General features: G+C 41.7%; 1 protein-coding gene and 1 long non-coding RNA gene across 2 annotated transcripts in view; one reads left to right on the forward strand and one right to left on the reverse strand.

Moving 5' to 3' along the window:
- The window catches only part of C4H1orf185 (chromosome 4 C1orf185 homolog), a 129,208-nt gene extending 115,498 nt beyond the window's left edge, over positions 1-13,710 (reverse strand). The window contains exons 1-3 of the mRNA XM_036758249.1: positions 13,397-13,710; positions 5,679-5,790; positions 184-286 (exon numbers count right to left, since the gene is read on the reverse strand). The gene's annotated coding sequence lies outside the window, so the exon portion shown is untranslated. The remainder of the gene's footprint in view (positions 1-183; positions 287-5,678; positions 5,791-13,396) is intronic.
- A 1,012-nt stretch (positions 13,711-14,722) lies between these two features.
- LOC118845633 lies at positions 14,723-15,700 on the forward strand. Its single transcript, XR_005010132.1, has 3 exons — positions 14,723-14,969; positions 15,131-15,310; positions 15,424-15,700. It is a non-coding gene; the product is annotated as an uncharacterized LOC118845633 (long non-coding RNA).
- The last annotated feature ends 222 nt before the right edge of the window (positions 15,701-15,922 follow it).

The raw sequence follows: 15,922 nt of genomic DNA on the forward strand, positions 1-15,922 counted from the left end.
TCTCTCTATAGCTTCTTAGTAGATATTTGTTTGTTTGTTATCTCCCCCATTAGCTTAAGAGCAGGAGCTATCTTTTGCCTCTTTCAGTGTTCCTAGACTTGGTGCAATGCCTGGTACATAGCAAGTGATTAATAAATGTTTACTGATTAATTAATTATTTTAATATACTAGTATATGTGTTACCTGGGCCATAGGCACGTTGGAGAGCTTCTCTCTTCCTCTTCATTTATACAATTAACATACTGTCTCTCTGTCTAGTCTTCTGGTTCATAGGTTTCCAAATTTGCTGTAACAGAACACAAAGTGTCTTTTAGTTGCTTCATTTAATTTGTTGCACTATTGGTTTCTTCTATTCTTTCTTCTGATGTCAATTAGAGACCAAAATTCTATTTGGAATACCTTTTTATACATTGTTTTTTTGTGACATTTTCTGACAGTGACACAACTTCTCTCGTATGACATATACTTTTGGTTGGGTCTGAGAAATTGACATGATAAGTACAAAATTAGGGAGGCATGCTAAGAGCAATTTTTCTAAAAAAGATCTGAGGATTTTAGTGGCCAAGACAAAAGTGTGATACGGTATCCCCTAAACCTAAAGCTAGCACAGTCTTAGGCTGCATAAAGAGAATGTCCAGAATTAGGGAGGTGAGATTCACATCAAAAGTAATCTTGGAGAACTATAGTTTAAGGACATTGAAAAGCTGGAGAATAACCAAGCAAAAGCAATCAGGATGATCAAGTTCATGACCTATGAAGACTGGTTGAAGGAAACACTGAGAAGAAAGGATGCAGTAGGGACGTGACAGCGGTCTTTGAAAAGCTGAAAGACTGTGAGGTGGAGGAGGGATCAGATTTGTTCAATGTGGCCCCAGGGAACACAACCAGCAGCAATGAGTGGAAGTTGCAAAGAGTCAAATGTAAGCTTGATTTAAGGGTGGCAGGGATGGTTTAAGGAGAATGGTTTTCCCTGTTAAAAAGTAAGCTTTTCTTTCCTGGAGATCTTCAGATCAATGCTAGATGGCCAATATTTCGGGTCTATTCTAATGAGAATTTTTCCCCATAGAAACTGAACTAGATGGACCTTTGAGGTACCTTTCAGCTCCTAAGTTCTGTGCTTCTGCTACATACTTGAGAAACAGGGAGACTCTGTGAACCACAGATTGCTATGATTCTGTGTAATGCTGTTGACTCAGGATATTTGGATTTCAATAAGGCTTTTGATAAATTCTCTCTTAGTATCCTTGCGGAAAAGAGAGAGAGATGGGCAGGGCTAAGTTACAATTAATTCTATAGAATATGAACTGGTTGAACAAGTAGACCCAAACAGTGGGTAATTAATGGATTGGGGATCTCTTGGAGCTAGGTCTATAGCAGAGTGTTATAGGGACTTGTCATTGGCCAACTTCTATCCAATGACCTGAATAAAGACTCATGTGAGCATGATGAATGGTCATCACATTTGCAGGTGACACAAGTATGGGGGACACCTAGAAGGCAGTGCTAGCATCATGTTGCTTTCCTGCTACCATTGTCCTTGAACTGTGGCTCCCAGTGCTGAAAACAAAATTCCAGTCTGGTCTGACCAGTGCAAATAACAGAATTGGAATCCAAAAAGGTTTCAACAGGTTGGAATGATAAAGCTGAACCTAACATGATGATATTTTATAGGGACATATGTAAAATCCTGCCCTTGAGTTCAAAAACTTCTAAGTTGTCCAGACAACATTCTGTATAACATAGACCTGGAGTTGTAATTGCCTGAGGTTCTGACCAAGATAGTTTCTTGGACAAAGGCAGGCTTCCCAGTGCCCCCACCCCTATGCCAACAAAAATCTGATATTTGTACCAGGCTGAATAATGATCAAGAAATCCAATGAGAAACTATGGTGACTACCTCCACTCTATAACTGTACCAAAGTCAGACAGAAGCCAATGAGCAATATGATACTATTTCACTTTATGATCTTGTCAACTTCCACGAATTCGATTATCATCTCTATGCTTATGATTCTCAGATTTATTATCCAACCCTAACCTCTTTCCTAACCTTCATATCCACATTTCCAATTACCTACTGAACATCACAAATTAGATGTCTTATAGACTTCTTAAATGCAACATGTCTAAAACTGAACTCATTGTCTTTCCCTTCAAACTCTCTCTTCTTCCTTACTTTCCTATTACTATTTTGCTTGATTTTTGGAGGCAATTGGGGTTGACTTGCCCAGGGTCTCAGGTCCTACTGACTCCAGGGCTAGTGCTCTATCCATTGGGCCACTAGATGCCCCTTCCCTATTACTGTTGAGGTCACCACCATCCTCTCATTTAGTCAGGCTTGCAACCTAGGTGCCCTCCCTGATTGCTCAATCTCTCTCCCCACCATATTCAATCTGTTGCCAAAGCCAGGTGACTTTACCTTCCCAATATCTCTTGTATGCATCTTCTTGTCTCTTCTGATACTTCCATTACCCTGGTGCTGGCCCTCATCTCCTCATATTGAAACTATTGGTATTGCATGCCAGTTAGTCACCCCAAGTGTCTCCCCACTCCAGTCCATCCTCCACTCAGCTGTCAAAAAGATCTTAAAACATATTTCTGATCAATGGCTCCCTTTTATATCCAGGATAAAATATTCAGTCCTTTGGTATTCAAAACACTTCACAACCTAGTACTCTTCTTTCTTTCTCTGGGCATTTTCACTGGCTTTTGCCATTGCATAGAATGCTCTTTCTTTCTACTGGCTTCCCTGGTCCCAGTGAAAATCCCACATTCTACAGGAAGCCTTTCCCAATCCTCTTAATTCTAGTCTTTTCCTTCTGTTTCAAAATGATCTTTTATGCATCTTGTTTGTCCTTAGTTGTTTGCAAGTTGTTTCTCCCACTATACTGTAAGCTTCTTGAGGGCAGGAACTGTCTTTTACCTTTCTTTGTATGCTCAGTTCTTGTCACTATGCTTGGCACATAGTAGTAGGCACTTAATCAATATTTGTTGACTGACTAACATAAGCCAGCAAGAAATAAAACAGAAATCAATGAAAAAATGGAAGAAAATGTAAGATATCAAAAACAACAAACCTGGAAAATAGGTCCAGGGGAGATAATTTAAGAAATACTAGGTTCCTGCAAAGCCATAATAAAATTTCTTGATATATCAAGAACTCATAAATGAAAATGGTTTAGATCTATTAGAACCAGATAACAAAATGAAGATTGATCAACTTCCTGAATGAAACCCCAAAAGAAAAAGCCCTGCAAATGTAATAGCCAAAATCTAGAGCTTCCATATAAAAAATATTGCAAGAATTCAATAGCCAGTATCATAGCCAGTATCGCACAAAACCTGACAACTTCTCCTGTACATGAGGGGAAGAAAAGGGAATAGGCAAGCAGTGTACTAAGTACAGCGTAGGTTAAGTGACTTGACCAGGGTCACACAGCTAGTAAGTATCTGAGGTCACATTTGAACTCAAGTCTTCCAGATCCCAGGCCTAGCAATCTCTGAGACAATTTTTCCTCTATGAAAAGAGATTTTGGAGTGCAATATTCCAAACAGCAAAAGATAGAAGTTTATGACCAAGAATAATTTATACTGTAAAGCTGAATATAATTCGGTAGGGAAAAAAATGAATCTTTAATAGAATAGAGGACTTTCAAGTATTTTTGATGGAAAGATTGGAACTGAATGGGAAGAGACAAAAGAAACCTAGAAAGGCAAGTGTATTTGAACAATTGCAAGGGGATCAATATGTTGATGTGGTGCTTACTTTCTAATATGGGGAGAAAAAGTAAGTGTTGCTTCAGAACCTTCTTGTGTTTGAATGGTATGGAAGGAGTTAAAACCAGGTCTGAAGGGTGAATTGTTTCTATTCTGAGGGCTTTAAAAGGGGAAAAGAGAAAAAAGCATAAAAGAAATACATTAGAGTAGAAATGAGGAAGAAGAGAGTGGAATTTTCTCTTTCTCATAATCAGAGTGTGTGGGAAGAAGAGGAGACAAGTAATGGAGGAAAGGGTGGAAGTGGGGGGGAGCATCAAATGAATCTCGCTAATCTGTGAAATGGGTAAAGGAGGACAGAGCACATATATACACAACAATTTGGTGGAGAACATTTTCAAACTCATTAGCAGTAACAAGTCAGGATGGAATGAGGGGAGCTGGTAAAAGGCAGTGAGTAATTAAAAGCAAAATAAAGTTCATGATCCTGAAAAGGGGATTTAAAGAATGAGAACTTAAAGGGGTGCCCATCAATCAGGGAATTGTTGAAAAAATTTTGGTACATGAATGTAATGGAATATTATTGTACCATTAAAAAAGGATGAGAGAGAAAATTTTAGAGAATCTTGGGTAGTATGAACTGATGAAGACTGAAGTGAGCAGAACCTGGGGAACATCATATACACAAGGGCAACATTGCAAAGAAAAAACAACTTGGAAAAATTTATGAACTTTGATCAGTACAATGAACAACCATGTCTCCAAAAAACTATGATGAAGCATGTTACCAACCTCCTCACACGGAAGTGATAGTCTCAAGATACAGAGACATACATTTTTAGACGTGGCTCTGTGGCTTCATTTTGCTTAACTAAGCTTATTTGTCAAATTAACTTTTTTTTTCCTCTTGATTTTTAAATGTGAGGTGGGGAATGGAGTTGGGGAGGAGAAAGGAAGTTACCATTGTTACCAATGGAAAAAAAAGGCTATTGAAGGAAGCACAGACAAGTGGTACAACTTTGAAAATAACATGTGGAAATCATTATATTTTTTTAAAGCAAAAAGTATAAACTGGAGAGTTATGGTTTCATATGCAATCTTTTTGTATTCTACTGTGTATGTGGGAATTCTCTTTTTTGATGTTTAAATTCATAATTTAAAAATTAAAGTTTTAATAGCTTGTGAATCACTAGTATGAGATATAATGACCCCAAAAGCTAATAGGCTATAAGGCTCCCCAAATGAGACATGTAGTCCAGAAATATTGAAGTGATAGACTCACTGCTTTCTGCCCTCATCAGGAGTATTATGTTGAGTACTTGCTGGACACTGACAATCTGGAGCGCATCCTGAAGAGGGTGACCAAAATGGGAGGAAAAGAAACCCTGCTATATGGAAATCGATTAAAGGAACTGAGTAAGAGAAGGCTGGGAAGGGAGAAGTAGGGAGGGAAGTAGACATGAAAGCTGTCTTTAAGCATTTGAAAGGCTGTCTTACAGAAGAGGAATTAGCCTTGTTCTGCTTGGCCCCAGGGAAAGAACTAGAAGCAGAGGGAGGAAGTTGCAAAAAGGCAAATTTTTTTGGCTCCAAGTAAGGAAAGTCTTCTTAGTCATTGGATGGAGCCATCTCAAAGCAGAAAGAACTGCCTCAGGATGGAGGATGGAGGGTGTTCCCCATCACTAAAGTTGAAGCAGGAGCTTTGCAGCAATATTGTAAAGGTGATTTCATGTTTAAGGTATGGGTTAGAGCAGACAACTGATGAGCACTCTTCCAGATATGAACATTTATAATTCTATTATTCTTAATATAAGCGATTGACTTCTTTTGTTTTCTCAGAGAATAAAGTCTCCCACTGAATATTAATAAGATGAATAGTGTTGGCATTCTGATAGCATTCCCTCCGCCCCAATAAACTCTGCCTTATGGTACAGTTCTATGTCACACTACCATGCACTTGCTTATACCTTGCTTATTCTCTTGTTGTCCGAGGTATATAGGGCTTATCTCCCTGAGTAGGTTGTTGGATCCTTGGGGCCAGGGATGTTCTATTCCATTTTATTTGTGTTTCCCAGAGTGCTGTAATGCAATAGTACCTTAATTATCATTGAGTTAAATGCCCTTTCTTTCTGTGGCATCAGGTCATCCCTAATTTGTGCTACTTTGATCAATATTCATCCAAGCACACCCTTCATCTATATAGTTTAATAGAATTTTGAATAGCAGGAAAGAACCTTAGAGATAATCTAGTCTAAAACCCATTTTATAGATTTGTAAACTAAGGCACAGGAAATTAAAGATTTGCCGTAGTGTTACACAGGTAATAAGTAGCAGAGCTTGAATTTGGACCTTGGTTCAGGCACTTTCCTGCACACCAAATTGCTTGTATGTATAAATTAGTGTTCTATAGGATAATCAAAATTCAAGCAAATTTAAGTCAACAAATATTCATTTGATGACACTCTAAAATGACTAAAAACTTCACTTGTTGAATTTCCATCTTAAAAAAAAAGTTAAAGCTATTATGTTCATCTTCCCTTAATCCTTTCCAGATCCTCTCAGTTATTAATGATCCTCAAAGCAACCAATAGAATGTAAGCTACTCGAGGGACTATGCCTTTTTTTTTTTCTTCCTTGAATCCCTAGCACCTAGGACAGGGTCCAATGTTTATTGAATTAAAGTGAAATATACATATAAGAACCTCTACCCTGGACCACCTTAGACTTTAGAACTGTGAAGTCTAACAACCTCTCCCAGATCATACTTAGAAATTAGAAGTTTAAATTTTAATGAACTCCTTTTCCCTAGGTACAATTTCTGTTAAAGTCTCCCTTTAGCATATAGAGAGTATATAGAATATGTATGTATACATAAACATACATGTGTGGGTGTAAATATATGTGTGTATATTTCCCTAAAGAGAAATAGGCAGCCCAGTACATTTAGAAAATTCTGTACCTCACTATTGTAGGGCTGTTGTACTTTGAGTTATGCTAACATGAAAGATTACTTTCATAGCAAAAAAAAATTATTTCTGCTATTGTTCAATTTGACTTCAACCCTGATTGTAATGCCAGTACATAAAACTAAATATTATTACTTCTGTCTTACTGTTTGAGGTAAAGCCATTCAGTATATATGATGGATCACTGCTACTTTATCACTGTAATATTCCCCAGGTTCTAGAACTCTTTTCTCCTGAGTTATATTTGCACCTAATTAATTCGCTAAATTGAATTATCTAAAATTGCTAAAATTCCCAGATAGTAGAGAATGTCTTCCAGTGATGAGGTTGATGGGAAAAGTGAAACTTCAGCCCCAGATCCTGATTTTATTTACACCACAATGCTAAACTGTAGCCCATCTTCTGGGTATTGTCACTTTAGAATATTTTCAGACACTCTATAACATAGATTCTGATCATAGTTAGAGTTCATATTACTTGGAAGAAAAGAATTAGAGGTAATTAAAGCTGGAAGGGATTTAATCCAGCCCCCTCATTTTAACAGAAGAGAAAATGAGGCCCAAGAGATGTAGAATGACCTGCTCAAGGCCACTTTCTTGGCCCCAGGGACCAGAGCCTGACTTGTTAATTTCCCTTTCCTCATCAGCATATAAGGTTTTGTTTCTCAAAAGTCTAGAGAAGAAGATGGGAATCTTTCAAACTCCTGGCAAATTTCATATACATACATACACAGATATGTATATATGCATATATACATATTATATGTTATATTTGTATATCTGGTCACTTCCTGTACTTTCAGTTTAATTGAGATGGTTCTCAAGGGAGATTTTTTTTTTGTCAAATGTTGTAATAGCCTCATTATTCTATGGCATGAGGTGTTTTTTAAACCTATATTTTGAGTTGATTTCTCCTGAAACAGTCCATTATATTAATGGGCAAGAGTAGTCTCATGCTTAAGCTTTTTTTTCACTTAAATATATTTAAACTCCAACTTACTTATACTAGCTATTAGAACTCTGTCCTTGATAATCATTAAAATTAACCTTATATCTTTCCTCAATTCATTTCTCTTATTGATAGATGAAAAAGAATATTCTTACAAAAAATTGCTAGATTTTCATCTTGGTGTTTGGAGACAGAATATTTTCCTTAGAAAGCACTCATGTTTAAGATTATTTTCCCCTGCTGAACAGCCAAAAGCTTCATTTCTGACTTACCCCGAGGGTATGGTGCAAGATCTTCCAGGAGGGTCTGATGAACTGAAAGTACTTTGGGGGGTATTTTTATTGTGAAACAACTACATTTTTTTTGCTGCTTACTTTTAATGTAAGTATAATTTTTGCATTCTACTTGTGACAAATGCACCCAGAAGCCTTTTAGAAATAGATGTACTTTTTGAAATTAAAAGCTTCACAAATAAGCCAGTGATTAAAAAAACAAAACAAACCTTGAGTCATATGGTGATCATTGACCTACAGAATAAGTTGGTTTTATTGTTATTATTCACTAGTCTCTGTTATTGCCATGTTTAGCTTTTGGCTGTAGTTTATTCATAGTATCCCTCTAGGTACAATGAACAATTTTCTCCTCTTTTTGTTGTTGCCTTAGTGCAAGGTCATGATTTTTTATTTTTTGTTTTTAGTAGAGACAGAAAAGTTTGGACATCCGTTGACAATTTACAGCTAGCACAGTGCTTTGCTGATTGCCCAGAGTGCCCTGGTCAGCCAGCCTATGATCCATTCTGTACTTATTGGCATAATGCCCACCTCAATCCTACATTTATCAGCCCCAAGGGCTAGTATCCAACGTGGTCACCCATCTCTCTGCCATCTGAAGATGGTTCTGAGTTAGTCACTGATAATGTTGTAGGAGTATCTCTAATCTGCATATAAACTGTGTCATAAACACACTATACCCATAGAACAATAAACAATCACTGGCCTTCATAACTGTTCCCTTAGCTGAAAATTTAAAATCTACATTTATATATATCCAGATGAAAATTATAGGAAACCTTGCTGAAAACTGGGAAATTAAAAATGCCTAGAAATTAATTTTTAAATAATATTTCCTGTTATCATATGATTAAAAAGATGTGGATCCCCCCCTTTTTAAGGTTGTTGTGACTTGTTTTGTTCTTGTTTTTGGATTTCAATTACAATGGCAAATGACCCATCATAATTAATTAATATTAAAGGTACTTTTATGCTATTATTAAACACCCGATGTGAAAAGAACCATTTTCCTTATTATTCCTATCATTGTATTTTTAATAACTAAAATATTATTGCATTAATTGGTCATTGCCTTTTACATATATTTCTCACAAGGAGGATTTGGAAACAGCAGTCAGGCTAAAACTAGAAACTATCATCTCAGCTGTGGTCTCTGGTTCATACTCTTTAATTCATATTACTTTCATTACCTTCCTCGGGGCCATTGGGAGGCAAACACTTTGTTTTATTTTAATTTTTGACACAAAGTATTTTTCAATTTTGACTTACTTTTCCTCTTTCACATTATTTTATGTGGCTCATTACTAACATTCTAGCATATCTCACAATTCAGTAGTTACAAAGGACCGCAGTATTCATAAGTAATGTCTTCGATATTACCACAACATTTTTGCAAAAGATTACAAATTTTTTATTGATATTAGCATTATTTAGCTTACCATATCTTGAAGATTAGCTTGAAGATAGCTAGTGAGCCCCCTTCAATCTATTTAATGAAAAGGCTAAGTGAAAAGTTTGGTGAATTGAAATACATTAGCTTCTGGCAGCAAACATGATGGGCTTCCAATAAAAATGGTTTCCTCATTTTCCTTGAGGTTTCCAATTGGGAAAGGGAGAAAAAAAATTGTTATCTAAGAGTTTATTGTACCTATATACACACAGACCATTTAGAAGAACTTACACTATTTGGAAAAATCTATAAAACAGCATATCTAGCTAAGACCATTGGATTCCATTAAATCAGTTTAACTTAAAGAGCCTGACAAAGTGAGGCAAATCTTCTGTAAGCCTTAAAGGGCTTTAGAAATGGGAATTATTCTTATCTATTATTTAATCTTCTTTTACTTGGATCAGAAGGGAAAACGAACTTGTGTATGAGGAAAATAGCAAAAACCATAATTTGGCAGCTCAAAAGCAATATTGAATTAAATTGGTAAATTTTAAAAATATATATAATATATACACATACATGTATATAATTTTTTTTTTTGCTCTTTGCTTGGATTTAGCAAGGGAGAGGGGTTTGGGGTTTTTTAAATGACATGAAAGAGCAGTAAATAGTGTTATTCTGTCATCTGTTGTGCATCAATTGCTTGTTTTTAGACTGAAGGGATACATGGGAGCCTTTGAACCTGGTGAGGGGAACTAGCAATTAAAAAATGATCATCTGAAATATAATTCCAATAAGGAAGGTATATTACAGCTGATGTTCAACTTCAGAGGGGATGATTTGCTTTAAATATATATACATATACATAGATATAATATTGCTTTGGCTTTTATGGCATTTTCATCTCTTTCCATTTCTCTACAGACCTTATCAAATTAATTTTCTATTAGTCTTGTAAGGCAAAAATTCTAAGTCATATCCCAATTTGAGAAGTTAATAAATAGCAAATGACTTTGTCAAAGATCAGAGATGAAATTTAGTGTTCTTACTCCTGAGCCTAACCTTTAAGCATGTGTTATGCTCTTGAATATTTCAGGAAATTTTGCATAATTTATATTAAACATATTAATTTGTGAGTTGCTATACTATAAAGTTTACAGTGATTTTTCCCCATGTAATTTTTATGAAAATAAGACCAGGCACTATGTCCTTCCCACCACCCCACACAGGCCCACTATGGAATTTAAACAAAAGTGATAATAAGTACTTTTTTCCATAAATAAATATGCCTGTAAAATTAGACTAATATTTATGCATCATAGAAATAGATATCTGTAGGCTCAAGAATTTTTTATAAAGCTGGAAAACATACTTCCTTTAGCTATTTTGCTTGTTAATTACTTACAGTGTGGAGACAAGAGAATAGAGAATTCTGATGAGTCCCACTGATGAATAGAGTATTTATGGTTATGTAGGGGAAAGAGAAGCAAAAAATAATTGATACTATAGGAGATAAAATAATGGGCTGTAAACTAATTATGATTTTATTTAAAATATATCAAATAACTGTACTTGTATTTTAAAAAGGAAATAATTTTCTTTGTGTCTTCAGCTGTATTTTATACTGTTAGCTATTATCCCTCATTTAAAATTTAGATACCATAGTATACTGCATTGTTTATTTGAGTATTGATAAGGAGGAGTGTGCTATTGTTAATCATTAATAAGTTACAGCTGCTTAATTTAATATTTTATTCCCATGTGATAATATTTTTGTTACACTTGAGGTGATTTCATTGCATCTTGAATCAGCAGAAAACCACAATATATTTATTCATTTTTAGGTTATTTCTCCTAAGCATGCCTGAAGCTAATAAGTTCCTTCCAACCTGCTCAGTGTTATGACAAAAATAGAAATGCATATTTTTAAAAATGTTTCAAATGGTCCTTTTGGGTGGTTTGGTTTGAAGTGGCTGAGTGGGCAGTGAAGGCATTCACAAAGATGCTGCTCGGGGAGCTGGGGCCCTTTTTAATAGAAGTGCCTTAAGGGAAGGACCGCAGCCCATGAACTGGGCCCAAGTGGATCTTGAAGCAGTTTGAGACTGTCGCTCAGGGAGATACTATTACAGTCTACACAGAAATTAGCCAAATGATGGACTAATGCTTGCTGTACACTCGTGTGAACTCCTTGGGCCGCTCCGAGGCCCCTTTCCCAGGGAGTGCCTAAGCTTAGGCTCTGGCCAGCCCTGGTTGTTAGCCTGCTTCTTCGGGGGAGGGGAGGAGGGCGTGTTTTATTGTGGGCTCAGATACAGAAGTTGGTTCAACATCTAAATTAAAATTTAAGTCTTGAAAAAGCTTGGCCTCATCACTAAGCTTACACACCCGAAGGTAGATTACTGAAATGGCAGAGAAGTCAGAGTGCTTGCTACGGCTTCGAGGGGGCAAAGGAGACAGTCTGTCCCCTAAGGTTTCTCTTCCAAGTCCCTTGGGTGTTGACGGAACACCGAGGAAAGAAAGGGCAGACTTTGCTCACCATCTGGCCTCCCCAAATCTGCCCAGGAGAATGGAATATATTTTTCAAATGCCAATGTGTTAAGTGTTACGGGGGTTGGGGGGATTAGCAGCATTTTAGGTAACTTTGTCAATGACATGCCTTAAAATCCTGGCTAATAATTTCTCCTCTGAAGCAATTTGACCAGCAGTGCTAACGGAGCAGAGAAATGGAGTTGGAATAAGGATTGGCGGCTTGTTACTTCCTCCCCAAAAGAACTGATATTTTTGGCTGACAGTGGGTTTTTAGGAGGTGGGGGCGGGCGAAGGCGGGGGTGGGGTGGGGGCTGTCTGTGGAGCTGTTGCCCCGGCCTGTCCTAAAACTTGCTCGAGTGAGGTGGAGGGGAAAAGAGAGGGACCTAAATGAATGTAAAGTACCAGGAGGGCCGAGGTGACTTTGCTCACTCTCTCTCTCTCTCCCTCTTTGCCCGCAATCTGTCTGTCCCTCTGCACGCCTCAGAAGCCATTTTACACACTGTGCTCCTCTGCGAGCTCGGCTTCGGCTTTCGCAGGTGCCGAGCCGGCTGTGGGGGCGGCGGCGGCGGCCGCTGTGGTTCTCTCTTGCCGGGAGACCGGGACGACACTGCTGGGCAGAGGCTGGGAAGACGAGGGGAGCCCGGAAGCCCCCAGAGCCCGCTCCCCGGCACCTGAGGCTCGCAGCCTGTCCTGAGAAGTCTGCCCTGCCTTGCACTCAGACCAGGTCCAGCTCCGGGGTCAGCGAGCCGGCCGCTGGAGGAGTGTGGAAGACCCACTCTCCATTTTGGGGGGTCTTTTCAGACAGAAAGCACCACCCGCTACTACCACCACCCAAAGCACTGACAGATTTTCCTCCCTGACCTGTGGCTCTAAGTTCCACGGATGCTCGGGGACAGGCCTCTTCAATTCGATTCAACAAACATTTATTAAGCGCCTACGATTTGTCAGATGCAGTTCATGTGCACTCTTAGGACCGTGCATATGCTTAACCTAGGCGGTAGGGGTGGGAAATGAGTCCCGTAGCCTGGTGAGGGGCAGCCCTGCCCAGGTGCCTTCCCTCGATCGCTGCTTAGCTCTCTCAGCCGGTCGGTCCCTGGAGTTCTCAGGGACAGAGGGCACCATGCGGCTCCCTAGGGCTCGGCTCCGTAGGGCGCACCGCTCCCTGCTGCTGACCTTCTCCCTCGAACTCCCTCCCCCCTCCTATGGGCCAGCTCACCTCGATGCGGACCCGGGACAAGCCCGCCCTCCTGCCTCCCCCCTCCGCCCCGTCGCCTCTCCCGCTTCTCCCACGCTGCCCTCCAGCCTCCTCCAGCCCGGAGGCCCAAGGTCACAGCCACGATCCTGCTGGATCGCCGCCGGGCGGAACCCCCTCCCTCGTCTGCCCCCCCCCATCTCGAGAACGAAGAGCCTGTCCTGGAGGGAGGGGGAGTTAGGGGGGAGGTGGGGAGATGCTGGCCCCTGAAAGCCGGTCCCCGGGCGCCTGGCGGCCGCAGCCAGGAAACGCCTGCCCCGCTCTCGCCGCTCCCCCCTCCCCCCGCCCCCCCGCAGGCCCCGCACAGACTCACTGCGAGGGCGCCTCCAAGGTTACCGGGGGGTTGGGGGGAGAGGCTTCGGTCACTCAGCCCCGCCGCTGCTGCCGCTGCTGGTGCTGGGGGATGAGACTGAGGGAGATTGGGGGTCCGAATCGGGGACAGAAAAGAAGTCCCCGCGAAAAGGCAACTCTCTCCAAACGGCAGCGGGCTAAGAGGAGCCCCGAGACTGGGAACAGAGGAGGCCAGGCTGGGAAGGAGGGAAGGAGGGAAGGAGGGAGCGAGCCGGGGGTGGGGGAAAAGGGGAGGAAGCCGCGGTCTCCCCCATCCCTGCCTCCTCCCGCTAGCCCAAGGCGCCCAGAGAGCCGGGGTCAGGCGAGGTCCCCGCAGGGGGGCCGGGGGGGCGGGGGCGGGGGCAGAGGCAGAGCCTGTTGCCCCCCCTCCCAGCCCCACGACCCGCGGGAGCCAGGCGGCGGGGATGGGGTGGGGGTGGGGGGAGACGAGCCTAGGAGGCAGCCCAGCCTTCGGAGGAAACTGAGTAAATTAAAGGAGCTGTTATTTCAGGCGCGGAAATTTAAAAATATTTGGACAGGAAGAGAAAAGAAAAGAAACCGTAGCAAGGAGGAGGAGGAGGAGAAAAAAAAACCAACTCTACTATAGCTAACGGTTTTGAAAGTCCTCCACACCCCCTCTTCTCCTCCTCTCCTCCCCCCACCCCAGCAACGCAGGCTGCCTCTTTTCACCCGGAGGGGGGGGTGGGGTGGGGGAGAATTGGAGAGAAGGAGAGAGGCCGAGAGCTTGGGGAGGGAGAGAAGGAACTCCGGGCTCCCACGTCGACCCTGCCTAAGCCCGGGCCTAGAAACGATCCCCAAGACGGAAGCTCTGAGGACCTGGGTTCGAATCCGACCTTTGGCACTTGCTTTGCCATTTACTAGCTATTTGACCTCAGAGAAGTTCCTTCTCTCTTCTGGGCCTCGGTTTCCTCCTCCATAAAGGAAGAGTTTAGTTAAGATTATCTCCAAAGTTCCTTAGAACTCCAAGCCTATGATCTTCAACCGACCGACTTCCACGAAAGGTCAAGCCAGGACCGGCCTGGGCTCTCATTTAGAGTGAGAGCTCATCTCTCTGAGTTTTCCAAGGGAGTGTGCCCCTTCCCCCTGCCTAGCTTGAGAATCATTCTGACCTAGAACCAAGGGCTCTCCATGCTTCCTCCCTGGCCCCAGCTCTCTCCTCGTCCTAGTCGCCCTCCTTCCATTCCGGGCAGCAAAGCAAGCTGTGGTTGCGGCTGATTATCCTCATTCAGCTCGGTGGTCAGTCTTGTGGTGGATAATTTCTACCTGGGCTCAAAGATGAGGAAACCTCTCTGTGCTGGGAGAGGACAGAACCGCCCTAGCTCTTTCCTGCTTCTTCCCCAGCAGGTTTATTTCGAACCGCATCGGGGAAATGGACAAGATCCCAAAGCTCATTCCTTCCTTCCCCCAGGACTCATTCCCTGCGGCTTTGTACTTCACCTCCTACGTCGAATCTCCTTAGGAAACGAGGCGCACGGGAGGGGACACCTGGGAGCTGAAGCGAACCCGTCCTTGGGTCTTTGACCGCCCTGGCCCAGGTGGTTAAACGCAGCCGCTGTCTCCCATCGCACAGCGCACGCACCCTTCAGTCCTTTGGAGGGGCTAGAACTACTTTTGTGATTATACCAGGCACGTTCTGGCACTGGGGGGGAGGGGGAGATCTGAAGCCGAGAACCCTTGTCTTTGGCTTCCTACATAGATTTTCTCCGGAGCTCTTCATCCATCTCACCCCCAGTCCCGGGTTATGATCCCCAGCCCCGGCCTCTGCCAGAGATCCAGCTGGCCCTCAGGCGCTCCAGGCTGTCCCCTCCCTTCCAGTTCCATCCTGCAGCTCCGGGCAGTGGAGAGCAGCTGGATTCCCGCCCACCCTGCTCCCTCGGTACGATGTTCAGTCTTTCTTACACGTTGCAGTATTTTCACGGGCCCAAATAATGAATGCATCTTATCGAGTCTTCTGAACGATCGAATCATGGCTTCTCTTACTTCCTACAGAAGACCACACCAGTCATTTCCAAAATACTGAGATGAGCAAAGTGATTTCCGTACAAAGCAGCAGAGTAATGTAGCGATTTCAAATGTCAACTTCAGGCTGTTGAAGAAAAACAGTTCTCTTCACACTCCCCCCACCCTTCCAAACATTGAGTTTCCATCACCTGAATTCAAACCAGTGGCATGAAGACTCTTTGCTGGCCTAGCCGAAGCTTGGAAAATCTGCCTGGGAGTTATATTTTGGATCTTTAAGAAGGGGGGGGGGGGAGGGTTGGAGAGGAGGCAATTTTGCAGTATGAAAAACTTAGCCATTGGAGGGGGAAAATCCAGAAAAGTCAATTAAACCCTACTTTAAATTGAGAATGGTCCTTCATTACTAGATGATTACCTACTATAGGAAAGGCTTAGTTTGAATCCTTAACCAGTTTCTTTAGCCTAGAAAATAAGCTCCTCATTCAAATGCTGTCAATTTGCTCAAATTGAAGTAGTCCAAGAGAGCATG

This window comes from Trichosurus vulpecula, chromosome 4 (genome assembly GCF_011100635.1).
Source record: "Trichosurus vulpecula isolate mTriVul1 chromosome 4, mTriVul1.pri, whole genome shotgun sequence".
In the NCBI taxonomy this organism is placed as follows: domain Eukaryota; kingdom Metazoa; phylum Chordata; class Mammalia; order Diprotodontia; family Phalangeridae; genus Trichosurus; species Trichosurus vulpecula.